General features: G+C 42.7%; 1 long non-coding RNA gene and 1 pseudogene across 2 annotated transcripts; one reads left to right on the top strand and one right to left on the bottom strand.

The window, feature by feature from the left end:
* Positions 1 to 8,593: 8,593 nt before the first annotated feature.
* Positions 8,594 to 12,731, bottom strand: LOC307064148 (protein FAM170A-like; annotated as a pseudogene). Its single transcript has 2 exons — positions 12,662 to 12,731; positions 8,594 to 9,392 (listed from the first exon to the last, which is right to left on the bottom strand). The product of its transcript is annotated as a protein FAM170A-like (transcript).
* Positions 12,732 to 20,286: 7,555 nt separating this feature from the next.
* LOC307064649 lies at positions 20,287 to 24,103 on the top strand. The gene is made up of 3 exons (XR_013811304.1): positions 20,287 to 20,332; positions 20,467 to 20,604; positions 21,918 to 24,103. It is a non-coding gene; the product is annotated as an uncharacterized lncRNA (long non-coding RNA).
* Positions 24,104 to 27,234: the final 3,131 nt, after the last annotated feature.

A 27,234-nucleotide genomic window follows, 5' to 3' on the forward strand; every position in this document is an offset into this window, starting at 1 on the left:
CAGCTCTTCGTTGTGGTGCGCAGGCTTCTCATTGCAGTGGCTTCTCTTGTTTCAGAGCACGGTCTCTAGGAACGCGGGCTTCAGTAGTTGTGGCATGTGGGCTCAGTAGTTGTGGCTCACGGGCTTAGTTGCTCTGCGGCATGTGGGATCTTTCCGGACCAGGGCTCGAACCTGTGTCCCTGGCAGGCAGATTATTAACCACTGTGCCACCGGGGAAGTCCTGGTTTTTAGCACCTTTCATATTCTCCTCAGCACTAACCCCCTTGGTGTGCTGCCGCCTCGGGTGCAGCCTTTCAACTTAAGCAAAACTGTACTTTCCAGTCCTTTTCCTGTATCTGATACCTGACTTGTAAAAGCTGTTTCGCTTCTCTGACTTGGTTCAAACTTAACCTGGGATTCAGAATTGTAGAGAATCCTAGAAATCAAACTGAGTTCACCTGTGCATGCATTTCTTGAGCCCTGACAAACTGCTAGGCACTGTTAAAGCTGTGAGCACAGCAAAATGCTTGTCTTTATTGATACTGTGTTATGGTAGGAATGACATGTAATTTTTGAAAGATGATTTAAATAGTATGTCAGAGTAGTCATTTGGTTTTAAATGGGTTTCATTAATGCTAAGTATTTGGGAGTTTAACAGACCATCTCTTGGTTTCTGTTAGTATATAAACCAGAGAACTTCGTTTGTCGTGTGAAAGATAAGCTGAACCATCCTGAGGTTCATTAAAGTCTCATACTGTGTCTTAAGTGTAAAATCTTGAATCTTTGAACAAAGCTTTCACGTGTCCACATCTCTGAATTCTCTGTCCTTATAGAAGAAAACAATCAAAGTGAGTTGAGGGCCGTTCAAGACAGAGGGTCAGGTGAAGAGCTTTCCTGCTGGCAAATCTGGCAACAAATTGCAAATGACTTAACCAGATGCCAAGACTCCATGATAAATAGTTGTCAGTTCCACAAACAAGGTGATTCCCCCTGCCAGATTGGGGCAGGACTCTATTCAAATTTCTGAAGATGAGAACCGTATATTAAATGATAAAGCAGGTGATCCCAGTAGTACTGGAAATGCAAGGTTTGCAACTTTGAGAGCCCAGGATTCTTGGAGGAAAACTTCATTGACTGAGTCACAGAATTATCAGAATAGACAGCAGCAAATTTCCATGAAAAATAAACTGTGTCAGTGTAAAGAGGATGTTGACACCATCAGTTGGATTTCACATCACCTTGATGCTCATGGAGTACACAAGGGTCAAAAATCTTACGGCTACAGTGATTATAGAAAAGATAGCACGAGGGTTTCAACACTGGATCAGAATACTATGATTCACACAGGACAAAAACCTTACCAGTGTAATGAATGTAAAGAAACCTTCACCGATCTCTCCACCTTTGATCTTCACCAGCAATTACACTCAAAAGAGAAGTCTCATGTGCAGTGAGTGTGGAAAAGGCTTCCGTTGCAGCTCGGTTCTTCATATTCATCAGAGAGCTCACGTGGGAGGAAAACACAGTGAGTGTGATGAGTGTGGCAAGGAGTTCAGTCAGAGCTCACAGCTGCAGACTCCTCAGAAAGTCCACACTGTAGAGAAACCATTCAAATGTGGGGAATGTGGGAAAGGCTTCAGTCGTAGGTCAGCACTTACTATTCATTGTAAAGTCCCCACGGGAGAGAAACCTTATAATTGTGAGGAGTGTGGGAGGGCCTTCAGTCAGGCCTCTCACCTTGAGGACCATCAGAGAGTCCACACTGGGGAGAAACCATTCAAATGTGACACATGTGATAAGAGCTTCAGGCGGAATTCACACCTTCGGTCCCATCAGAGAGTCCATACGGGAGAGAAACCGTACAAATGTGAGGAGTGTGGGAAGGGCTTCATTTGTAGCTCAAATCTATACATTCATCAGAGGGTCCACACAGGAGAAAAACCCTACAAATGTGAGGAATGTGGGAAAGGCTTTAGTCGGCCTTCAAGTCTTCAGGCCCATCAGGGAGTCCACCCTGGAGAGAAATCATACATATGTAATGTGTGTGGGAAAGGCTTTAGTCGGCCTTCAAGTCTTCAGGCCCATCAGGGAGTCCACACTGGAGAGAAATCATACATATGTAATGTGTGTGGTAAAGGCTTTACTGTGAGTTCAAACCTTGAGGCACATCAAAGAGTCCATACAGGAGAGAAACCATACAAATGTAATGAGTGTGGGAAGAGCTTCAGGAGGAACTCCCATTATCAAGTTCATCTGGTTGTCCACACAGGGGAGAAGCCCTATAAATGTGAGGTATGTGGGAAGGGCTTCAGTCAGAGTTCATATCTTCAAATCCATCAGAAGGCCCACAGTGTAGAGAAACCTTACAAGTGTGAGGAGTGTGGGCAGGGCTTCAATCAGAGTTCACGACTTCAGATCCACCAGCTGATCCATACCGGTGAGAAACCATACAAATGTGAAGAGTGTGGGAAGGGATTCAGTCGTAGAGCAGATCTTAAAATTCATTGCAGAATCCACACCGGAGAGAAACGGTATAATTGTGAGGAGTGTGGGAAAGTCTTCAGGCAGGCCTCAAATCTTCTGGCCCATGAGAGAGTCCACAGCAGAGAAAAACCATTCAAATGTGAAGAGTGTGGGAAGAGCTTTGGTCGGAGTTCACACCTTCAAGCCCATCAAAAAGTCCACACTGGAGAAAAGCCATACAAATGTGAGGAGTGTGGGAAGGGCTTCAAGTGGAGCCTGAACCTCGACATGCATCAGAGGGTCCACACAGGAGAGAAACCATATAAGTGTGGGGAGTGTGGGGAGCACTTCATTCAGGCCTCAAGTCTTCAGCTTCATCAAAGCATCCACACTGGAGAGAAGCCGTACAGATGTGACAGATGCAGTAAGGTCTTCAGTTGGTCTTCACAGCTACAGTCTCATCAAAGAGTGCACACGGGAGAAGCCTTACAAGTGTGAGACCTGCGGTAAGAGCTTCAGTTGGCGCTCCAATCTAACAGTTCATCACAGAATCCATGCTGCTGATAAATCCTATAAAAGTGATAGGAGTGGTAAGACCATCAGAGAGCCCACACACGAAAAAAGTTCCATAAAATGATTAAAACAAAAGCAACTCAGGTGTCATGTGAATTCTTCCAGTCATCAAGTTCAAAAGGAAAAAAAATCATTTGTTTCATTAAAGTCGGTGTTTCAGCCATAGCTCAACATGTCCCAGTAGTCAGGAGGCCACACGGCAGAGAACTCTGGTAAATGGTGTAGTAAGTTTGAACTTTGACCTCTATTAAATATTAGGGGAGAAGCCTTAGTGTGAGTTTTAGCAGGCCTTGTACAAAAGTATGATGAACATGCCAAAATTTATGCCCGTTACAACGTAAATTCCACGAATGCAGCGACGTTTGTTCTGAATCTACAGTCTGAGCATTGTCAGCTACTTTGTAGGTGCTCGATATTTGTTCAGTTAATGAATGAGGAAAAACTTTTTGAAAATTATGCTGTAATCCCCTCCAAAATTTCATGCAAATTTGTATTCAGAGCAGTTAACCTAAATCTGGCCTTCAAAGTAATTCAGGGAGACAAAAATTTGAAGTGTTAGAAAACCACTCAGTATTGCAATTTGTAATATTAATGTGGCATCGTCCTGCTATGATTAGCTCCATTTGTCTCCCCCCAGCCTCGCTTCAAGTTGGATCTTATCTTGGACTTTGTCTATCTAATATTCTGTGAATCTTATACAGTACAAATTTGGTTATCTTTTGTGACAGTATAGACTTACTGAAAATGGATTGTTCATCTTGCAATACAGAAAACATAATGTTGACCCTTTTTTCAAGAATGTCAAGGCAGAGGTTTAAGTGTCAGAAAGAGTTACTAATGACAGTGACAGAGGACAAACATTTCTTAGTAAATGAACTGATCGTTGGTTTCTTATTCACCACATTTCCGTCTAGGTTTTGATGTGATTGTCTCCCAAGGGTTTTAGCATTACTTTCATCAAGACTTCTTAAGTACAGAAAAGAGGCTGTTTGAAGTAGATTACTTTTGTCAAGCTCTCTATCTCCTTACTCCTCTCTGGCCTGAGATAAAAAGAAAAAAATTATTTGTTGAAATTTGGTAATTTCATCAAACATATTTATTCAATGACTGACTTGCACACTTTTTCCTAGCGGAGGATTGAAAAATTGATTTTCAAAGTGAAGTTGCTGAGTACATATCAAAACATAGAACGTGCGTCCCTTTGATATAGAAATCATAGAATAGGACCTTATAATTAGGAAATTCAAATAGAAAAGGTGAGTAGCATGTCAATGTTACTAAATTTTGTAAAAGTGAAATATTCAATAGGAATGTCTTTATATTTTAAGATACTTATGTAATAACAGATCTGTTAAAATGATGGCTTAAACTTAATGACAGAAGCATGTAACAGTTTAATGTATTTTAGGTAGGTACATCACATACCTTAATCAAACATGTATGTGTGTGTGTTAATGCATCCTATCATCTGTAAAGGGATATTCACCCTTATGTAAACAGTGGCAAGATTTTCAGGGATTTTTTCCACATTTAACTTCCATATTTTAAATTTTTCATTGAGCATCAATTTTCCAGTAAAATACTGTTATTTTTATAGTAACATAGGTAGTAAAATAATGTAAAATATAATATTAAAAATTACTAAGAACATATTAATCCCTCACAGTAAGAAATCCTATCATCATGAGGTATACATATATATGGCCAAAATTAAGGAATAGACCTCTAGAAATCAGTTATAAAAAGAAAAAATGTATATGGTTATTCAAAGATACAGAATATTAGTCAGTGTAACGGTATATTTATAATTAATGCATTTGAAGTTTAGGATAAATCCATGCAGCCCAGAATATTCTGTTTTAATTCCAACAGTAGAAATTTACACATCCTAGTTCTCCTCCTCAGGCTTCCTTACTGGGTGAATGGATGGATAGCTCGGGGTACCGGCTTGTCCTTTCAAGTGCTTGGTCTGACTGGAGAAGTAGCTGGGTCGTTCCAGACACTATGACACAGAGAACCATTAGCTGTGGGAAAAAAGGAATTTACCCCCCAAAAAACTTTTTAAAATTGTTTACAAAGTAACAATGATTGGGCAAATCCTGAAGATAGAGAGTGGGAATAGGTAAGTTTTAGAGGTAAAATTTATCAACGATTCCCTGAGGAAAAATGTGCATAGGGAAGAAACCTAGAATGATGGGAACAAGTTGTTAAGGAGGAGGTTTGCATACCATTTCCTACTTCTTAGTCATTTCACTGATGTTTAACACTTACTTGGTTAAAGGGCTTTACTCAGCAAAAGATGTATTTAATGTGAGAGGCAGGTTTCCAAGATTGGTTTCCTAGACCACACCTTCACATGTGTATGTAAAGTCCATGCTACCTCAAATTGCATTGCATTAGATGTCAGAAATCCTAGGGCTTTCTTGTTTGGTTTGGTTTGGTAGATATCAAACCACCAACTCTCAAGGTAATTTGTAGTTTAGTGAGTTAAGTCAAGGGCTGGAAAACTACCTCCTGTGAGCCCAAGCTGGCTCATTGCCTTTAAAGCTTTATTGGAACATAAAAGCTCTTTATTGGCCCATCCATTTATTTACCATCTTTGAGTGTTTCCCATTGTGCTGACAGTGTTCAGTGGTTGTGACGAGCACTGATGGCCCACAAAACCTAAAATATTTACTTTCTGGCCCTTCAGAGAAAAAGTCTGTTGATCCCTGTGGTAAGCCCAAAAGGTTTGTCTCTGTAAGTGAAAGACCACAAGTAGAGCAGAACTTAGACTTGGTTCAGTGAGGATTCCAGAGAGGTTTCCTTTTTGATTCTCATATCTGCCCTTCTGGTTGACCTTGTTCTTTAGTTTGGTTCAAAGACAGTGGTAGCGACTAGGGACTACCTGTTTCTTTCTTCACATTCAATGAAAGATCTGCTCTTCCATTCTTAGTGATGAGTAGTTCACAACTCACTCCCAGTGCATGGCTTCCTCTAACCTTGACTCCCATCTATGCTAAAGACTAAATCTTTAGCTTTGTATCCAGTTCCATTGGCCTTTGTAGGGCCTTCAGTTTCAACTCCCAGTTGATAGCTTGAGCTCGAAATCTATTTTTACCGTTGGGGATTTTCTGTCTTAGCTTTGAGCTTGGCTACATAGCAACACTTTGGGGGACTTGTTATAATCAGCATTTCTATCTTTCTTTCCTTCCTTTTTATTTCTTTATTTTTTTAAGGGGATCCAAAGTCAAATTCAGTCAGTGGCTGAATGACAACACATTGATTCACAACCTTGTAGATTCTCTTATGTCATAGGGCATCAGTGGGAAGGAGTAGAATCCTGGAAATTTGAGGTGGAAATATATGGGCAGATTGCAACAAAGCTGAGGCCTGTGACCTCTGACCTGTGACCTCTTAGTTGAGCCTGCTGTGCTATTAGAAGGAAGTCTGCCTCTACTCTGAGATAGTTTCCTTGCAGGGGACTGTGGATCCTCAAGACTTGCCTCCACTACCTCTCGTTTTTCCAGACCTAGTAATCAGACTAGAGTCCTTGAAATGGGGACGGGAGCAGGGAAGGGGTGGGTACCCACCGGGTATAAAGGATGACCATGAGGAGACACTATCTGCTAAAATAAGGACTTTTATAATTTATATCAATAGAAACCTGAGAAATAATGTGTGTGGATTTTGTAGGTATTGAAGCAGGTGGGAGTAATGTAATATTGGGTTAGGCTGGATTTGTTGATACGAGTGCATTCAACACCCATTCCAGACTCAGCGTGTTAGCCTGGCTACCTGGGAATGCCTTCAACAGTTTGCTCAAATGACTGAAACCTGTACCCAAAGTTAGCGTCTGCTAAAGTCAAACTGCCAGAACTTTCTAAGTATGTTGTAGCAAAATTTCTTGACGTTGGCATGACTGACATTTTGAACTGGATAGCTCTTTGTTGTTGGGAGCTGTCCTGTGCAATGTAAGATGGGCCAGTGGCACATACTCTTCCCTGCCACCCTAGTTGTAACAATAAAAAGTGCCTTGAGGGCTTCCCTGGTGGCGCAGTGATTGAGAGTCCGCCTGCCGATGCAGGGGACACGGGTTTGTGCCCCGGTCCGGGAAGATCCCACATGCCGCGGGGCAGCTGGGCCCGTGAGCCACGGCTGCTGAGCCTGCGCGTCCGGAGCCTGTGCTCCGCAACGGGAGAGGCCACAACAGTGAGAGGCCCGCGTACCGCAAAAAAAAAAAAAAAAAAAGTGCCTTGATACATACACATGAATGTGCACCAGCCACGTGGGGCTCATTCATAACACAGCTCCTTAAAGAAAAAAGTCTCAAGACACTGCCACATATTTCCTGGGAGGGGGGACCAAAAGTGTCCCCAGCTGAGAACCACCGCTGTAGAAGGTTTACAAAGGCATAGGAATGCCAGACCACTGGAGTGGATTTATCACATAAGATCTGCTCACCCAAACCCCCTATGTGCCCTGGGAGGGCTCAGAGGACACGTATTGTTGAGGGGAGCGTTAGCAGTCTTGGAATGCTCTGTAGCTGCTCTTCTCTGCAGGCCAGGAATGAGAGGGAAATTATGTCATAATGGGCTCCGTAAATTCAGTGAGGCTAATGGGATCGTGGGGCATCATTGGTCAAGTGGAAACACTTCATTGGCAGAGATAAAGTGAGCGTGTTTTTCACAATGAACAGCAAAATGAAAGGGCTCATTAGAATGCTTTGATACACAGAGATTTTTTATATTTGCTCATGTGCTATCTCTAGGGCTGAAATAAATGGGAAGTCTACTAATACCCTACTTGATTTGAATCAGGAGAAAAGCTCTAGGTCTGATGAACATGTCTGACCGGAATCAACATGGGAGTTGTGCTCCCTCAGCCAATTCGATACCATGAGTCAGTTCCCATTTCCAGAGCATCTTGAATGAAGGGCAGGCCGGGTCCCCTTGAGGGAGGTTATACCCTGGTTTACTACCAACTATCCCGAGGGTCGTTTCTTCTCCCTGGAAGGGATAAAACAACTAAGGTAGAACAGGAAGAGACAAGAAGCACTCCAAGCTCTGCTGGTCAGGATTACCCTCCAGCGTTGCCTTAATGCTCAGAGCCACACACACCACAGTGAGCTTGGCTCCAGATCAACTACCACGCAACGAAGGTTCTGGAACATTTCCATATCTCGGGGGACCTCATTTCCACGTGACTCTCTTTCATATTCCCCTTTGTCACAGAAGGCTAGGTCCAGTGGTCAGGATGAGATCTCAGCTCAGGCCCAAGGCTCTCAGACCTCAAAGTTCTGGTCCTGCAAGGGCCCCTGTCCTCTCTTCAGACCAGTCCTGGCTCTCTCTTCCGAGAAGGAGCTGCTGGCAGTACGTCCTCTAAGAGTTGAGGTCCATCATGCAGACCCTGAGAAAACTCCTAGGAAAAGGCTCCACCTTCTTGTTGAAGTCAACAGAGCTCAAATTCCTTTGGAAGTGCTGGGTGTGTCCCAAGTTGATGCAACTGCAGAGCCATTAGGTCAACCAGCACATGTGTGCGGCCCCTTCCCTTAGACTCCTCTGGGCCCTCGTGACATAGGCTCAGAAAACTGCCAGCCTCAAGCCTTACCTCTTCCAAGGACGGCCACACCGTCTTGCAGGATCTTCTGTCCCATGAATCTCAGTTGCTGTGTGGAACTCAAAAGAGAGGAAAGACCCTGCCTGCGGGGTCTCTTTGGGCTGGGGCCTTCTTGCTTCTCTTCCTCCTCCTCCTCCTCCTCCTCGTCCTCCTCGTCCTCCTCCTCGGGGTGATCTCGGATTCCACATTGCCCATCAGCTGGGCCATGGTGAGATGAAAGACACGGCAGCTGAAGCCCTCCAGGACGCCGCCCTTCACGTGCTGCTGGAGGATCTCCAAGGAGGGGAAGACCCGGCAGCAGGCCATGCACCTGAAGCCGGTCTCCATGGTCACCATCCAGTCCGGTGTCCTGGCGCTAGGTCTCTCCTCGACGGCAGGTGACCCTGATGGGCTGCCTGGCTCTGCCCTTTCCTCATCCTCTTTCTCCTCCCCAGTGGGCTCACTGTCAGACAGGAGGTTTTCGGTGGACACATCAGAGGGGTAAGTGCCTACTGTGCACGCATCCTCAGGAAGGGTCACTTCTTCTATCCTCAGCTGCTTTTCAGGCAACTCCAAGGGTTTCTTTGTCTTCCAGGAGACAGCGACACCCTTGTTCACTTGTACCTGCATGTAGTATATTTTCATGCCCCTTTCCTCTTTGTCTGGGTGCAGATCGTTCTTACAGGGTGAAGAGGGTGAGGAGGAGACACAGTGTGATGGGGGAGCGGTCTCTCCTTCTTCCTGAACCTGGGCTAGGGGTGCTGTAGGCTGGACAGTGTCTCGATGTGATCTCCGGATTCCTGAAAAAGGAAATTAAAAACATAATAACATGCATGGGCCATGCCGGAACCTGAGGGAGCAGGTGTGGTAGACAAGAGAGGGACATTTGCATGACGTAGCTATGTCGTGAGCTTGGTGTCTGTTGGCCGTAGGACGCAGTGGTGTATCTGTTGTCATGTGTGGGCTTTTCATCTGCGTGTTGGGGGATACTGGAGCGGTGTCTGTATACACGAGTGTGGAGTACAGTGGTGAGGGCTGTGGTATGTGAGGGATGCGGATGGATGCGTGTACGACGAGGAGTGTGAGTTTGGGAATATCGGTGGTGCATTCCTTGTGGAATGGGGCTGTAGTGCAGGAGGAGAGCACTGTGGAGCACGTGCTTGGGGTTCATGTGTACTGAGAAGGGCTGTGCCTGGAGGGCGCATGTGTGTGTGAGCTGTGTGGACCTGAGCTGGATGGTGCTGCTCTCAGGCTGGAGGTCTATGATGCAGAACTCTGTCCTTCTCTGCAAGCAAAGGCAAAGGGAAACCCTACATTTTCCTCTGAAGATGCTTAATCTGGTCCCTCTTCCCTCCACCTCAACCCCAGACGTTTCCGGCCCCTGCTCCTTGACTTCCCCACCATGGTAGTACCAGGATTCTCACCCGCCCCCCACCCCCGACTCAGCTGGGATCCACGCCCTCGTAACAGCTCAGCCATCCTGCCCAGGCTCCTCCACAGAGCCCTCATCACGTCTGATGACCCTGGGTTTCCTCTCAGCCTCCCTGGGATCTGTGTGCCTCCTGCCTCACAGCCAAGCACCCCCTCTCCTGAGGAGCCCCACGCCCTTACCAGCGTAGATGAGCTTGCGCTGAGAAGAAGCACACGAGAAGTGTTGAGGGGCAGAGGAGACCTCCCCTGCCCCTGGGCTGCAGCCTTGGGCCACCACAGTGGATCCAAGGTGAGGGGGATCCTCTTGTGACTTCGAGATTCCTGAGGGAGGAATGAAAGGCTCAGGCTGGGTTCATCAGTCCTCTGTCCAGAAGTATTTACCGAGTGTCTGGCACGTGTCAGGTGCAGTGAATACACACAGTTGAGAGTGTGGTTCCCAGTGGATACTCCAGGATTTAATTCCAATCAGTACTTACTCTGTCACTGTCTAGTTGGTAATGTAGGCCTCGGTGGTGACTGTGAGTGTGTGGGAAGAGTGAGTGATGTGTATCAGTTAAGTCTGTGGTAAGTGTGGGGTTGGCATGGGGAGCACAGTGCAGATGTGTCTTATCTGTGTCTGTGGCCTTTGTGTGCATGGTTTCTGTTCACAAGGCAGGAATTCTGGGACATGTAACTTTTCCTCATTACATGGTGTGGCTTGTATTTATGGTGTGTGTTCATTCATTCATTCACCAAGATTCATTAAGCAGCTACTCCTGTGTATCTGGCACTCTTCCATTGTTCTAGTCTCTGGTAATGCTGCACATTCTAGTAGGGGAAGACACAGACTAAACAAAAATACAATAAATATATAATACCTGAGCTGGTGGTAAGTATATAAGGGTTGCCAGACTAAGCGAAGAAAAATACAGGGCACCCAGTTAAATTTCAGTTTCAGATAAACCCAGAATAATTTTTTAGTGTAAGTATTGCCATGCAGTATTTGGTCTTACTTACTTTTAGTGTATGTATGGCCCATACAATATTGGGGACATACTGATACTGAAAAATTACTTGTTGTTTATCTGGAATTCAAATTGAACTGGAGAGCCCATATTTTCTCTGGCAACCCTGACATGGGTTAGTGAGACTGTGGTTTACTGTGGTTTGTACAAAGCGGGTCTTGCATTACTCAAGAATGTGTTATAAGTGTGGTGTGTATGACACGTGACTGGTTCTTATAGAGGTATTTAGCGATGGCTAAGGTTAGCTGTGTTTGTGCGAGAGTTGAGGAGATACATATATATATATAGTGTGTGTGTCCCCTATATATATAGTGTGTGTGTCTATATACATACCTCATCTCCAGCGTTTGGTGTTGGAGGACAGGATTGTGATACAGGTGGGTTGTATGAGAACGTAGTATAGGAGGGATGCGTGTATATACCTCCATGTGCTGTGTGTGGTTTAATACGGAAGTTATATGTGGGGTGTGTGATATTTTTGCTATATCAGAGTGTACATGGGTGTATGAGTTACTGTCTCATAAAACACCCCTAACAAGAATTCTGCATACACTCTTACATACGCCGAGTGTCACCCAGGTCCAGGCAGGGTGACAAGAACTTTACCACGCAGACTTTATATCTGATAAGCACTCTACCTCCATTCATCCTGCTCTTCTCAGCACTACCACACACACACACTCACACACACACACACAGGAACATAGAGAAAAATATTCTGAATGGTCAGGGGCGGTCATTGCCTTCACCAGCCTGTCCCAGCCACTGCCTGAAAATCTGCCTGCTGTCTAGACCTCCATTCTCAGGGCCCATCCTACAGTCTCCAGGGTCCTGGGCCTGGTAGGAGCTACTGGGCTCTAATCTGGGGCAGAGACGTCTAGCTGGAATTCTGGGGTGACCACCCCCGCCGAGGGCAAGCTACTCGCGTACATTTAATGCACGCAGGCACCACGTGGGCCGTAGCTCTCAGAGCTCCCCGCAGGACCCTGAGGCCATTTCTCACCCCTGCCCACGCGGTCTCAGTCTCTGGAAAACCCTTCCCTTCCCTTGATCTCCTTTGGGAAATTCTTCCTGTTGAAGGAATAAAACCTCCTTGCTTTCAATATGACACCATCCCTAGACAAACAATCTTCTTTCGAAGTGCATTCCACTTGTCCAGATACTTTTCAACAGGGCCTTCAACTCATGGGGCTTCTCTTTCCACTTTGGTAAAAGAGGCCAAGCAACTCATGGGTCTCTCTCAGCATCCTTGCATCCTTCACATCCCCCACCTCATGACCCCAGGGAAAGATCCAAGAGAATAAGAGAGAAATCGGGGACTGAGAAAAGCTGCACCTCTAGGTCTGTGCAAGCAGGATGCAGCCTGCTGTGAGTCCGACAAAGCTCCAGGCCCGGCTGCCCCAGGAGAGAGTCCTCAGACCAGCGGAGCTGACCTCCCATCTCCCAGGGGGCATCTGGCAGTTCTGTGCCGTCTCACACCACAGGGACGCTCCAGATGGATACGGCAGCATCAGTGAGACAAGGTCTCTCGCTCCCTGCTTCACAGGTGACACGTTCTCAGTCCCCCCCCCTTCCTAGAGAAGGTTCAGTTTGGCAGAAACCCATGTGCCCCAGACAAGTTGCCCCCCACATACCTCCTCCGTTCTCGGCAGTTTCCTGGGACTCTTCATTTTCTAGATGTTTCCTCTTTTGTCGCCGTTTCATGGTACCAACTAGAAGTCTCCCGTAGAAGATGCCTCAAGAGATGTCCAACTCCTCCTCTTCCCAACAGGTTGGCCCTTCTTGGCTATTGGGCAATCCGTTGAAATGATTCAATACAAATAAAAATAGTCAAGTCTCCTAAATGGCTGAAAAACTTGTACCACTTAGTGAACCAGCAGTACTGCCTAGTGCTCACCAGGGCTGTTAAGTTTCCAAGGTTGCCAGGCTCACAGCAGGATTCTGTGACCTCAGTGATGACATCAGAGCATTCTGTGGACCTAGGTTCAGCACAGTCTCTGCAATAGCACAGGCCCTTTTTTCAAGAACAATTCCTGTTTCCCAGCCGAAGCTTTCCCGTGAAAAGGAAAGGTTCATACCATATCTATTATAAATTGTATCATACCGTATCTATTATAAAAGGAACATTTTGATTGGAGATCTTTTAATGTCTTTTATATAGAGATTTAATATGAATATTTTAAATGGTCTCCAGTTTCCCTGTGGATTATTGACATTTTAAACTCTGCACTTCAATTTTCCCTCAATACGTGTAATTTTGTCACAGTTATTTCTGTACTTAAAGATGGGGAACTGTATAATTGATTTCTTCATTTTTTTCCCATCTCTTTCCAAGGTACTGCATTTGATTGTGTCTTAGGGATGAGTGAAAAATGCTAGTCCTTGAGTCAGGACATTGGGCCCTTTACCAAGTAACTCAACCTATCTGGGCTTCAGCTTCTGTATGTGCGATCAAGAGGCTTGGACTAGCTGACTTTTCAAATGCTGTGTTTCTTTGTTTCACTCTCACTTACTGATCTGCTACTTAAGAAGAGGGTCTGTTCTCATAAAGTAGCAACAGTCTTTTCCTAACCTTGGGTTGGGCGGAGTTTAACTGTTCGTACTCAGTTTGTTCGTTATATTTCCTTCTACGTATGCTTAGGTCTAAATAATTTATATGGCTCTTGTGACAATTTTTAGATCTTATTTGTTTCTTATTTTCTTTTACAGTTTCTAATTTGTTATCGCCAGTGTAGAGGAGCCTGATTGACTTTTAAAATTTATTGATCTTGTATGTGTGTGCCCTGTTGAACCGTCTTTTTAGTTCCTGCTAGTTTATCTGTGGGTTCTTTTGGGTCTCCTAGATAAATGAGCATATTAAATGTAAATAATGTGTTCTTTGGATAAAGTTTATTTTCTTGCCTCTATATATATAGAAGCAATATGTTGAATTGATTTAAACATTTAAATACTTACATACCTGTTATCACAATCTAACGTTCTTGATCTTATTTTCTTTCAATCAATATTATGTTTTCAAGATTTATCCACGTGAATCCATATAGATCTAGGTCTTTGATTTTTGACTGTTTGCTATTATTTCATCACCTGCGTATAGCATCATTTATTTTCCATTCAAGCATTATTGGACAATTGGATTGTTTCCCTCCCTTCTCTAGAATAAGCAATGTTTCCTAGAATATCCCTGAAGATGTCTGACAGTCGAGAAGGGCCAGTCTGCCCGAAGATTCCTACTTGCTTTTAGCCACCTTCCAACAGGCCATCTCCAGCCAGCAATTTGAAGCACAGATGAAATAAAAACTCCCCCAAGTGTGGAGATCTTAGGAGCTTCCTAGAAGGTAGGAGGTTAATGATAGGCATCCTGCTGGGATCCCAGGGGAGTCTGAGCTGGCCTGAAGCTCATCTTCCTCCTCCACCTCTCAAGAGAAATGTGGAGGAAAGAACACTTCCAAAACTGTGAGTAGGCAGAGGGAGAGAGATTGGGGGCCGAAGCTGCAACTGAGGTCTTCGAGTGGGCTGTGAGGACGCAAATCCTCTAGAGAGCCAGGCTCTGCCTTCTGAGCACTTCTCTCCTAAGGCTGCTCATCATTCAGGTGATGGCAGGCATATACAGCCGACTTGGGCCACACTGTCGCAGAAAGCCTTATCAGAATCTCTTCTTCTTCATACACTCGTGTGTCTGTTACTTGGTTATTGCCTTCGGTACTCCACTGATGTGAACCACAGTCGCCAGGGGATCGAGGACACTAGTGACCCATCTTGCTCTGTGGCATCAGTCCACAGCTTGAGGGTAAGGGACGAGGCCAAATGAAGGTCAAGAAGGAAGGATGGAGTTTGAAGAGAAGACCTGAGTTAAGGGTGTCTTCTCAAGTCTTGATGACTGAAATGTAGCTCCAGTACCTGAAGTCCTGCTTGTTCTCAAGGCTGACCACGGGGCTGGGTTCACTCAGTGAAGGAACCGTATACACGTAGTATTGCCTTGCTTGCTCACACTTGCCCTCCTCTGATACACACTCTGCAAGACTGATCTTCCCATGAAACAACTTTCCTCCTGCCACTGTCATCTCATGAACATTTGCTTCCCCTTCCTAGTGTCCCCCTAGAATGCCATTGCAGCCAATTCATAATTTGATAATCATGCTTCTTACCACAGTCTCAGCAACTTCTGATAAATTTTATTCACTTTATTCCATAGTCTTCACACATCAATAATCTTCCTTAACTTCCTAGCTGCAGGTTAACCCATTCGGAATCATTTCTTTTTCTTTCTCTTCTTTGGCAAATCTTTACTATCTTTTAAGGTCTTTTTCTTGTCTCTCTACCATCCTGCCTTCCTGAACTTCTTTTTTTTCCGTTTAAGTCACCTTTCAATCTCCTTCCCCAACTTCCTCATAAACATTTAGAGTTTATTCCTCACACGTTAGACAGCCGTTTATGAATGGCCAGGCATAATGGACTCAGAATGAGTTGGCACCCCCGAGGTACCTGTCTTGCTGGGGAGCCACAGGTGAAGGGCTGGCTGCTGGACACATGTTTGCATGGAGTCAGGCTGAGTGGCCCCGGGGTGTTTGCTCTGCACTTGTGTGTGTTTTTCGCTAGTTGGTTTCCTTGTCCAGCCACCTGTGACCTCCCACCATCCAGCCCAGGCAATCCTTCTCATCACAGGGGTAGGATGTTTGTCTCATTTTCCATCACATGCTTTCCGCAAAGTTTGGTTGTGAGTTGTTCCCATTCCAAAGACCTTTCCTCTTTGAAGAGAAAAGAGAAAATCTTTTCTCTCCTTTTCTCTCACTGCATTTCTGCTCTATTATCTCCTCTGTCCAGAATGGCCCCCTGACTCAAATGGGTGTAGATCCGAAGATGGCAAGAAATGCCAGCAATTCTGAAATAATAATACGGATGTATCAGGAAAACTTGAAAACCTTTATCCCGCCACATGAAAAAAAATTGCACTTCCAGTGTATTCAGAGTCTCAGTGTAGAAACACAAATGATGTAGAAATTGAATTACACTCAAGTTTTCCTTTCCTCCTTTCCTGATTTATTCTAATCCTCAAAGTTAACATGATAAACTCTTTGTTGTGTAAAGTTTCAGACATTTTCTACCCATGCACACTTTTCTTTTTTTCACATAAGAGTGTGACCTAGGTCACTTTCAACATGCTGTGATTCTGTGATTCACTGTCTCCCACCGAGTCATCCACTGATAAAGTCATCTGTTTCATGGAGAAATATTTCCAATAGCTAATAGCCAATGTCTGTGGAGTGCTTACTCTGTGTCGGTTTCTTCTAACTACTTTACAGTTAATTTGTACAACATACCCATGGACTAGGTACAATTATAAACCCCAAGGGACAGATAAGTGCAGATAAGTACAAATAAATACAGAGGCCAAGTGACTTGCCCAAGACACTGGAGCAAATCAAAATCCATGCCTCTGTAATCATTTTGCTCTATTGCCTCTGTCTGGGAAGCTTGATGATTTTGCAACTAAAACCTTAAATATCCTGTTCCATTTTTATATCTCTGACACAAGCGTGGGACTGTGCTACAGGGTAACTAACCTGACTACTTTTGAAAACCCTTATGCACCTGGATGAAAGTAAGCCAGGGACTGCAAGCTATAGATTTAAGGTTTCCTACCAACTTTTAAAAATAGCTTCTTGAATGCAATTTATGTAATGTCAAGTCTAGGATGTAGTCCAAATAGTAACAGAAAAATGGAGATATGTAGAAAAATACTTAAAGTTGACAAGTATTGGGGGTGTAGTATTTTTGGGGCCAGCGTGTGGACCACAGGAAAACTTGCTGTTTCCATCCCAAAGGGAAGAGCCCTACGTTGCAACTGCCAAGGTCCCTGGGGCAGCAAGTGGGCTCACTGCTTAGTAAAGAAGCATCCTCAGTTTGATAGAATCATATGGGAGCCTTGCATTTGGTTAGCAGTTCTACATTCTTGAGGTACTAATATTTTCAGGGTGTGGGAGGGTATCAAGCTCTGAAAATACCCTTGGGGAGATTTGCTTATTAAGTTTGGCTTTTTCAATCTCTCTAATACTTCTTTACTAAACACCAGGTGGTTTCCTTCGCTTGTCAGAATCATGTTGTTTTTCCCTTGTCGAATGAACTTCCAAATACTTTTGGATGAGCTATTAAGTTTGGAAAAAAATATACATCTCTTTATAATAAGGAAGATAATTACAATGACAAGTAGAAAAGACTCTAAAATGGAGAATATACGCCATTACAGGCAATTAATGGGTGTGTGAAGCTCGGGCTCACTGTCCAGGACATAGAAATAAAAGCTGAGCATCCTTGAGGCATCTCTTGGATCTCTATAAGCCTCCATCATTTCTGATGAGTAGGGTTGACAGATAAAATATGGGCTGTTCAGTTAAATATGAATGTCAGAAAAACAACGAGTACATTTTTAAGATAAGTATGCCCCAAATAGTACATAGGATCTACTTATACTAAAAGTGATGACTTACTATTCATGTGAAGTTCAAGTTTAACTGGGTGTCCTGTATTTTTATTTATTAAAGGTGACAGCCCTACTGATGATTCACAATGGAGGCAGTTCAGGAACGGTACATGCTGGCTCTCGGACAGTCAGAAATGGTTCCAGCAGATCCAGGTACAGTATGAAATTCTTTTTGGATGTAGCTCAGAAGCCATGGCTAGCCCTTGACTGCAAGTACTGCCTCGGGTTTCCCTGAGGTGGGGTAAACCGTCCTCTTAATGGCCTTTTGGTAAGTCTGGAAGACCATATCCAAGGGGAGCCCCAAAGTCAGTTTCATCCTCACAACCATGTCTCCAATTCCTGGAATTGGCTGCATGTGACTCACAAGAGCTGAGGTTTGTGAAAATTGGGAGTGTCATAGCTTGAACCCTTTGTAGGTAAAGTTTTGCTGTTCTGAGAGTTTTAACAGGAGCAATGTGAAAGACTCCAGGTACCCAGGTAGATAGAAATAATCCTCTTATACTTCTGTGTATGTGACAATTCTCTAGTAGCTCACAGAGCAAATATCTGGTCTTAGAAAGACTGATCCAAGCTTGGATGTTTCTGGTGACAAGACAAGGTCGTGAGTTTGAAGTTCACCTTTTATGGTTGAGGAGACAATAAGGTTGTCAGAAGGGTAATCATGGAGGAGACGTTGGCTTCATCCATTGTGCAGGCTTGTATATTTGGTTCTATGTAGATTGTGTTTCAAAGGTGGAGCTTGTTTACAATTATGAACATTCTCTGACATGCTTTTTGGACCTTCATTCCCAGAGCGAGAGCAGTGCCGAGGCTCTAGAAATGCCATGGATATTCTGAGCTGTCAATGGCCTTTCCCAGGTACTGTTCCCTTGGTGCTGCTCCTTGAAATGTGCAAAGGGATTATCATCTGTTTTGTGGCGGGTCCTAGCATTGTGAAAGGAAGCTGCAGCACCTGGCTCAGAGGATTTCGGATGTGGTTGGAGTAGATGGGCCAAATTTAGGTAACTGGTGTTACTATAGACAAGGAGAACAAATTATTGGAAGTGGAGTTGTCTGGGATGGGAATGATGGTGCAATTTCACAAATGCTCCAGGACCAAGGAAGACAACCAGAAGTACTGGGATTATTTTAGGTTGCAGGTAAGAGACAGAGGGATGGAGTATAGATTGAGCTCATACAGCTGGTCAGTGTGTTGTTCATTCTTTCATTCATTCATTCATTCATCCAACACGTATTTACTGAGTTACTATCATGTGTCAGTTAGTCTGTTAGGTTTTGTGATACGATAGTGAAGGAAACAACTTCTCAGTCTTTAAGGAGTGTATAGTTCAGTCAGAGAGACTGATAAAGAAATAGGTAATTACAACATAGGAAATAAGTCATTTGATAGAGGAAGTAGGTGTTTGTGGGTGTAAACAGGAGGGTAAATGTAACTAAGTCCAGTTGTGGCGGTAGGGAATGGGAGACCCAGAGGGACTTCTTGAACGAAGTGATAGTGGAGATCAGCAGGGTGAGTAGCAATTTTCCAGGACCTTCCCAGGCAAAGATGGAAGGAAGGAAGAAAGTTTCAGGCAGAGGGACCACTCTGTACAAAATCCTTAAGATAAAGAGAATATTTTATGTTCTTCAGCATGGCTGGGGCATGAACTCTGAGAAAGGGGGTTGATAGGAGATATGGCTGTAAAGAGAGCCATGGCTCTGTCATTTAGACTTTGTTCTGTAAGCAATGGGGATTCATTGAAGGTGAAGGCAGAGGAGTGACTCCATCAGACTGTGTCCTAGATCACTTAGGTGACTGTGTATAGGGTGGGTTTAACTGAGCATCAGTGTGGACAGTAAGCTCACATTTTTCTGTGTGGGACCAGTGTCACACATGGGACTATGTAGGGCACCAGATTCAGTGGGGCAATGAATGTTTTTTGGTTTTTTCCTCCTTTTTTATATGAGGCTAGGCAGATGATGCCATGCCTTCGTTCCATTAAGAGCAATGTGAAATCAGTGAAATCTCCTCTAAGATTCTGCAAGGCAGATTTTTCTTTGTATTATTTTAAATTCCCTCAAGACCTGAAAGGGCCATTGCTGTAGGAAAGGGGTCTGGTACATGTAACACCTGGATGGAAATAACAGCTTATGGGAAAACATGGAATTTGAGGAATTCTGGGGCAGGATGCTGGAAGTAGATGACCGCAAAAGGCCTTTCCAAGTCACAGCCTTATAGCTCCTGGTCCTCTTTACCTTCTCCTCTTCCTGACCCCAACCTCATGAGGATGAAAGTGTACTCTAGAGACCTTTGATCAAATCCTGCCCACAACAGTCTGTGGTTTGAAAGTTACAAAATTCCCTGAGAATTGGTAAGCTGTCTATCTTCCTCATTAGTCATTTAGTACCATTTATAATTTCCAAACAGCTACTGTTTATAGAGCCCTTGCTTTCCATTTCTGAGTGTGTTTTATCATTATTCTTTTTGATGTTGGAAATGTAATCTTTAACAAACCACCAATTAACCATGAAATGTCACTGCAGCAAAACATCAGTATTCTCCATGGGGTTTGTTGTACTTGGATTTGAGCTTCATTGTTCATTCTTGGACTGTCTTCCTAGTTTGTGGCTTATTTGGATTCGCATTTCTTCTTTTTGTTGATTACTTGAAAGCTTTTGTGTAGAAATTAAGCTGGTAAAATAACATAGAAGGCTTTTCCCTTATGATAGTCCCTTTCTTTTGATACCAGTAATTAAAAGTGTGCTGTGATAGCATTAGAGGACTTAAAGTTTGAAGGTTTTAAGAATGGCTTGGAGACTCAGGAGTGAAAAGGGACTAATACAAGTGAGTATGAATTACTATTTTGCTGAAAATACTATTTAAAAGAGATTAGAATTCAGGTTTATTGAAGAAAATGGTTATATTTGAGCTATTTGAAGTTCTAACAGTCAGATATTCTTTGAAAATCTATTTTAAAGTTCTAACTGGTGATCGTAGAATAAAATTGCCACTTGATGGAATGTGGAATGTGAAGAGGTGAAAGAAAAGTCAGACTGGAATGATGCTACAAAAAAAGAAACTTCCCATCATGACCAGGCGGAGCGAATGGAAATCAGGTGGGAAAGGACATAGAAGCAGAGATGGCTTTGTGATTCCTGGAGCCTGCAGCTCTTTGAAAGTGCTACCCACCATGGGGCAGGTGCAGGGCACCAAATGAGAGCCTCTCGTAAAAGTCCACGCGGCAGAGGTGGCCGGGGCACCAGGTGGGAAGTCTCTCCACGTGTGGTACACAGGCTGGAATTTCAAAGATATGACGACACAGGTCTTTCTCTGAAAGGGGCGGACTGTGACGTTTTTTAGATAGAATTTCCAGAGCTAATGACATACTCAAGCTAAAGAAAATACATCTGTCCATCTAGGGACACTGAAAACAGTGGGAGGCAGAAAGAGAAACTATTTTGGCAACTGAGAGACCTGGGCTGGTGTCTGTTACTTCAGTAAATTACTTAATGCCTCTGAGTCCAGCTTCCTCACCTATAAACTGGTGATGTACTAATAAGATTGTTGTGGGCATTAAATGAGATCATGGACGTTGGGCCATTGGTACAGTACCTGGCACATAAGAACTGTTTAATAAATGGAAACCAGCACTCATTATTCAAATGATAAGAATAGTGCATCTCAGGCTCTTGTTGAGAGAGGTTTCTTATTATCTATTCTAATTGCTAAGATGCCTTGTGAAGCCCTCTGAATTTGCATTTGCCAGTTGCCTGCTATTGGCAATTTGTTCAATGTCCCTCCTATATTTCTTAGCCCCTACCATTTTGTGCATGTGGCAAACTTTCAATTGCCATTATTTGGCATTTTCCAGCCCAGGAACTTCTGAAGCTGTTGAAGTCTGCGCTGCCTGTGTAGATGGCAGGAAGGAAGTGAGGGGAATTAATAGCTTCCCAGCAGCAGTCCTCAACCAAGGACTGATGGGAGTGGGTATCTAAATGCCCCAGCTCCCTGGCCCTTCAAGTTGGAAGCTTGTGTTTCCCAGAGTTTCTCTGTGGATTACCTCCACTTTTCCACACTATTACCTGGCTATAACACAGTATTTAATGCTTGCCTTCTCTTCCCTATCTCACTTTCCTATTGGAGTTTCTTCCATTTCTCATATTAACTATTTGAACTGGAATGTTTATGACTGGGTTTGATTCTGGGAGAACCCATAGGAAGTCATTTTCTTGAGAGAAAACAGTTGTCAAGTTGCCTTCTATGAAAAGATATTAAATAATAGAAAAACTTAAGCTTTCTTTATGGTTGATTCATTTTTCCCTATGCACATTAATTGGCTACAGTATTGTTTAAATAATGATATAATATAGAAGTGATACAAAAAGCAAAAGGACACTGCTGATTTTAGAATATTTGTTTTCATGTTAAGCATCTAAGACACATCAGTTATGTGAAATGAAAACATGATGACCCAAAACCTATGGGATGCAGCAACTGCAGTTCTAAGAGGGAAGTTTAGAGCAATACAATCCTACCTCAAGAAACAGGAAAAATCTCAAATAAACAACCTAACCTTACACCTAAAGCAATTAGAGAAAGAAAAACAAAGAAGACCCAAAGTTAGCAAAAGGAAAGAAATCATTAAGATCACATCAGAAATAAACAAAAAAGAAATGACGGAAACAGTAGCAAAGATCAGTAAAACTAAAAGGTGGTTCTTTGAGAAGAGAAGCAAAATTGATAAACCATTAGTCAGACTCATCAGGAAAAAAAGGGAGAAGATGCAAATCAACAGTTAGAAATGAAGAAGGAGAAGTAACAACTGACACTGCAGAAATACAAAGGATCATGAGAGATGACTACAAGCAACTCTATGCCAATAAAATGGACAACCTGGAAGAAATGGACAAATTATTAGAAAAGCATAACCTTCCGAGACCGAACCAGGAAGGAATAGAAAATATAAACAGACCAATCACAAGTGCTGAAATTGAGACTGTGATTAAAAATCTTGCAAGAAACAAAAGCCCAGGACCAGATGGCTTCACAGGCAAATTCTATCCAACATTTAGAGAAGAGCTAACACGTCTCCTTCTCAAGCTCTTCCAAAATGTAGCAGAAGGAGCAACACTCCCAAACTCATTCTACAAGGCCACCATCACCCTGATACCAAAACCAGACAAATATGTCACATTGATAGAAAACTACAGGCCAATATCATTGATGAACAGAGATGAAAAAATCCTCAACAAAATACTAGCAAACAGAATCCAGCAGCACATTAAAAGGATCATACACCACGATCAAGTGGGGTTTATCCCAGGATGCAAGGATTCTTCAGTATAAGCAAATCAATCAATGTGATAAACCATATTAACAAATTGAAGGAGTAAAACAATATGATCATCTCAATAGATGCAGAAAAAGCTTTTGACAAAATTCAACACCCATTTATGATAAAAAGCATCCAGAAACTAGGCATAGAGGGAACTTACCTCAATATAATAAAGGCCATGTATGACAAACCCATAGCTAACATCGTTCTCAATGGTGAGAAACTGAAACCCTTTCCTCTAAGATCAGGAACAAGACAAGGTTGTCCACTCTCACCACTATTATTCAACATAGTTTTGGAAGTTTTAGCCGCAGCAATCAGAGGAGAAAAAGAAATAAAAGGAATCCAAATTGGAAAAGAAGAAGTAAAGCTGTCACTGTTTGCAGATGACATGCTACTTTACATAGAGAATCCTAAAGATGCTACCAGAAAACTACTAGAGCTAATCAATGAATTTGGTAAAGTAGCAGGATACAAAATGCGCAGAAACCTCTTGCATTCCTGTACACTAATGATGAAAAATCTGAAAGAGAAATGAAGGAAACACTCCTATTTACCATTGCAACAAAAAGAATAAAATACCTAGGAATAAACCTACCTAAGGAGACAAAAGACCTGTATGCAGAAAAGTGTAAGACACTGATGAAAGAAATGAAAGATGATTCAAATAGATGGAGAGGACTACCATGTTCTTGGATTGGAAGAATCAACATTGTGAAAATGACTATACGACCCAAAGCAATCTACAGATTCAGTGCAATTCCCATCAAACTAGCAATGGCATTTTTCACAGAACTAGAACAAAAATTTTCACAATTTGTACGGAAACACAAAAGACCCTGAATAGCCAAAGCAATGTTGAGAAAGAAAAACGAGCTGGAGGAATCAGGCTCCCAGACTTCATACTATACTACAAAGCTACAGTAATCAAGACAGTATGGTACTGGCACAAAAACAGAAATATAGATCAGTGGAACAGGACAGAAAGCGCGGAGATAAAGCCACGCACATATGGTCACCTTATTTCTGATAAAGGAGGCAAGAATACACAATGGAAAAAAGAGAGCCTCTTCTATAAGTGGTGCTGAGAAAACTGGACAGCTACATGTTAAAGAATGAAATGAGAACACTCCCTAACACCATACGAAAAATAAAGTCAAAATGGATTAATGACCTAAATATACAGCCAGACACTATAAAACTCTTCAAGGACAACATAGGCAGAACAGTCTATGACATAAATCACAGCAAGATCCTTTTTGACCCACCTCCTAGAGAAATGGAAATAAAAATAAACAAATGGGACCTAATGAAATGTAAAAGCTTTTGCACATCAAAAGAAAACCTAAACAAGATGAAAAGACCACCCTCAGAATGGGAGAAAATATTTGCAAACAAAGCAACTGACAAAGGATCAATCTCCAAAATTCACAAACATCTCTTGCAACTCAATATCAAAAAAACAAAGAACCCAATCCACAAATGGGCAGAAGGCCTAAATAGACATTTCTCCAAAGAAGATATAGAGATTGCCAACAAACACATGAAAGAATGCTCAACATCACTAATCATTCGAGAAATGCAAATCAAAGCTACAATGAGGTATCACCTCACACCAGTCAGAATGGCCATCATCAAAAAATCTACAAACCGTAAATGCTGCAGAGGCTGTGGAGAAAAGGGAAGCCTCTTGCACTGTTGTTGGGAATGTAAATTGATACAGCCACTATGGAGGTCAGTATGGAGGTTCCTTAAAAAACTAAAAATAGAGCTACCATATGACTCAGCAATCCCACTACTGGGCATATACCCTGAGAAAACCATACTTCAAAAAGAGTCATGTGCCACAATGTTCATTGCAGCTCTATTTACAACAGCCAGGGTATGGAAGCAACCTATGTGTCCATCGATAGATGAATGGATAAAGAAGATGTGGCACATATATACAATGGAATATTACTCAGCCATAAAAAGAAACAAAATTGAGTTATTTGTAGTGAGGTGAATGGAGCTAGAGACTGCTATACAGAGTGAAGTAAGTCTGAAAGAGAAAAATAAATACCCTATGCTAACACGTATATATGGTATCTAAAAAAAAAAAAAGGTTCTGAAGAACCTAGGGGCAGGATAGGAATAAAGACACAGATGTAGAAAATGGACTTGAGGACACGGGGAGTGGGAAGGGTAAGCTGGGATGAAGTGAGAGAGTGGCATGGACGTATATACACTACGAAATGTGAAATAGATAGCTAGTGGGAAGCAGCCGCATAGCACAGGGAGATCAGCTCAGTGCTTTGTTACCACCTAGAGGGGTGGGATAGGGAGGGTGGGAGGGAGACACAAGAGGGAGGAGATATGGTGATATATGTATATATATAGCTGATTCACTTTTTAGTAAAGCATGAACTAACACACCATTTTAAAGTAAGTATAACCCAATAAAGATGTTAAAAAAGAAAAGAAAAGAAAAGATTGAATCTGACCAGAACCCATGTGTAATCACAGCTCGGCATTTAACAACTGGTTTAATTCCTTATCATAAATATACAACCAGGCCAGAGGCATCCAATATTTATAATAAATATCAGTGACATGATAGTATCATCATGAGACCTCTGTGTATTCTTTCTGATTCAGATGAAACCCAAATTTTCTGTCTCCCCACAAAACTTACTTTTTCTATTTTCATGCATTGACTGCATAATTGATTTTGGAGAGCTGTTCCATCTGTGTTTTGAGTTGGGCTGAAGTAAGCAGTCTCCCTCTCAGTGGGTATGCCTACTCATAACTCGGACAAAATACAGCATGGAATACACATTGGATGTTTTGGTTTTATCTATCAGGTTGATTTACAAATGATGCCAGCGGTTGTATCGTCAAAATAGCAGCTTTCAAACTTTTTTTCCCCCCAGTGATTGATTCCTTTTACAAATATAATTTTCTCTAGAACTCCAAAGTATAAAGTATATTATGAAAATACTGATTTGACAGGCAGGTAGCTGAAAATGGTAATGGACTGCTGTGTGCTCTCAGGACACTCTGCAGTTATTATTTACCCAGAAACCCATGGGAGGTATAGTAAGAAATCCCATTTCAAAATTGCATCACCAACAATGCCTAACTACTGCTTGTATTTTTTTTTTAATTTTTATATTTTGCGGTACGCAGGCCTCTCACTGCTGTGGCCTCTCCCTTTGCGGAGCACAGGCTCCGGACGCGCAGGCTCAGCGGCCATGGCTCACGGGCCTAGCCGCTCTGCGGCATGTGGGATCTTCCCAGACCGGGGCACAAACGCGCATCCCCTGCATCGGCAGGCGGAGTCTCAACCACTGCGCCACCAGGGAAGCCCTTGTATTTCTTATCATAAGCATCAAAGTCAGGGAAGAAGCACACAAAACTTCTAATAAGTACTAAAAGATGTATAACTAAGTAATATTAAAACATTATCTGTTAGAAATTAGTTATTGAGTAATTGACTATTATGTGATAAGACTGGGTTCCAGGTAGATGAGTCTGAATTTTACATGGTATAGAAATTGGAGGGGCATGTTATTGTAGAAGTGGGTTACTGATATGGGAAAACGGAATTCTCTTATTATATAAATCTTAGAGAAGGGACAGTTTACCGTGATAAACTTAAATGATATGTACTTAGCCAATTGTACCAATAGGCCAGTCTGTGCGATGTTCAAGGAACATGGATTTTCCATTCTCTGAGGTCCTATCCAGTTGCATGAAACCCAGAATGGTGTCTCATCTAACCCTTTATGATCCTGAAAACTGTTTGTCACCCTGAAAATCCAGCATGATTCCCCAACATGATTGCAAAATCTGCCATTAATCAAGCAGCCCTTGTAACCTGGCTCTAGCAGTTTCTCACTATACCACTAGCACCATCTTGCCTCATTGCCCAAAGGTTGCATGATAAGACTAGGTACTGCACATGCCCAATATGGACTGGTTTAGCATATAGGCTTTGACAAAGGCTTTCACAGACATGAGGACTTGATTACACATCTTTAGAAATGAGAGCAAACCAGGTACTGCTGTTTTTAAAAAAATGACCAGGGCCAATCTACACACTTACTAATAAATAACATATTTAAAGTAAGGTCATTTATATACACAAATTTGGTAGGAGTCTTAACACTGAGATTTGCAGACAAGAATGAGTTAACCAGACATGCCTTGCAAGGGGGTTCACCAAAATGTGTTAAAACCTAATATATATCACTTGTGAGTCAGTGACTCCTAGAATATTCCCACAGTGTTAAAATATACATTAAAAATAAAAAATTTGGACTAAATTATTTGTGACACCTGAAACAACTATGCAGAATTTTAGGGCTTCTAGAAACATAGCTTAAAAATAAATCCTAAAATGAGGTCCCTGGCTTGGAGAATTTGGATT

The sequence above is a fragment of the Hyperoodon ampullatus genome, assembly GCF_949752795.1.
Source record: "Hyperoodon ampullatus genome assembly, chromosome: 15".
NCBI lineage: Eukaryota > Metazoa > Chordata > Mammalia > Artiodactyla > Ziphiidae > Hyperoodon > Hyperoodon ampullatus.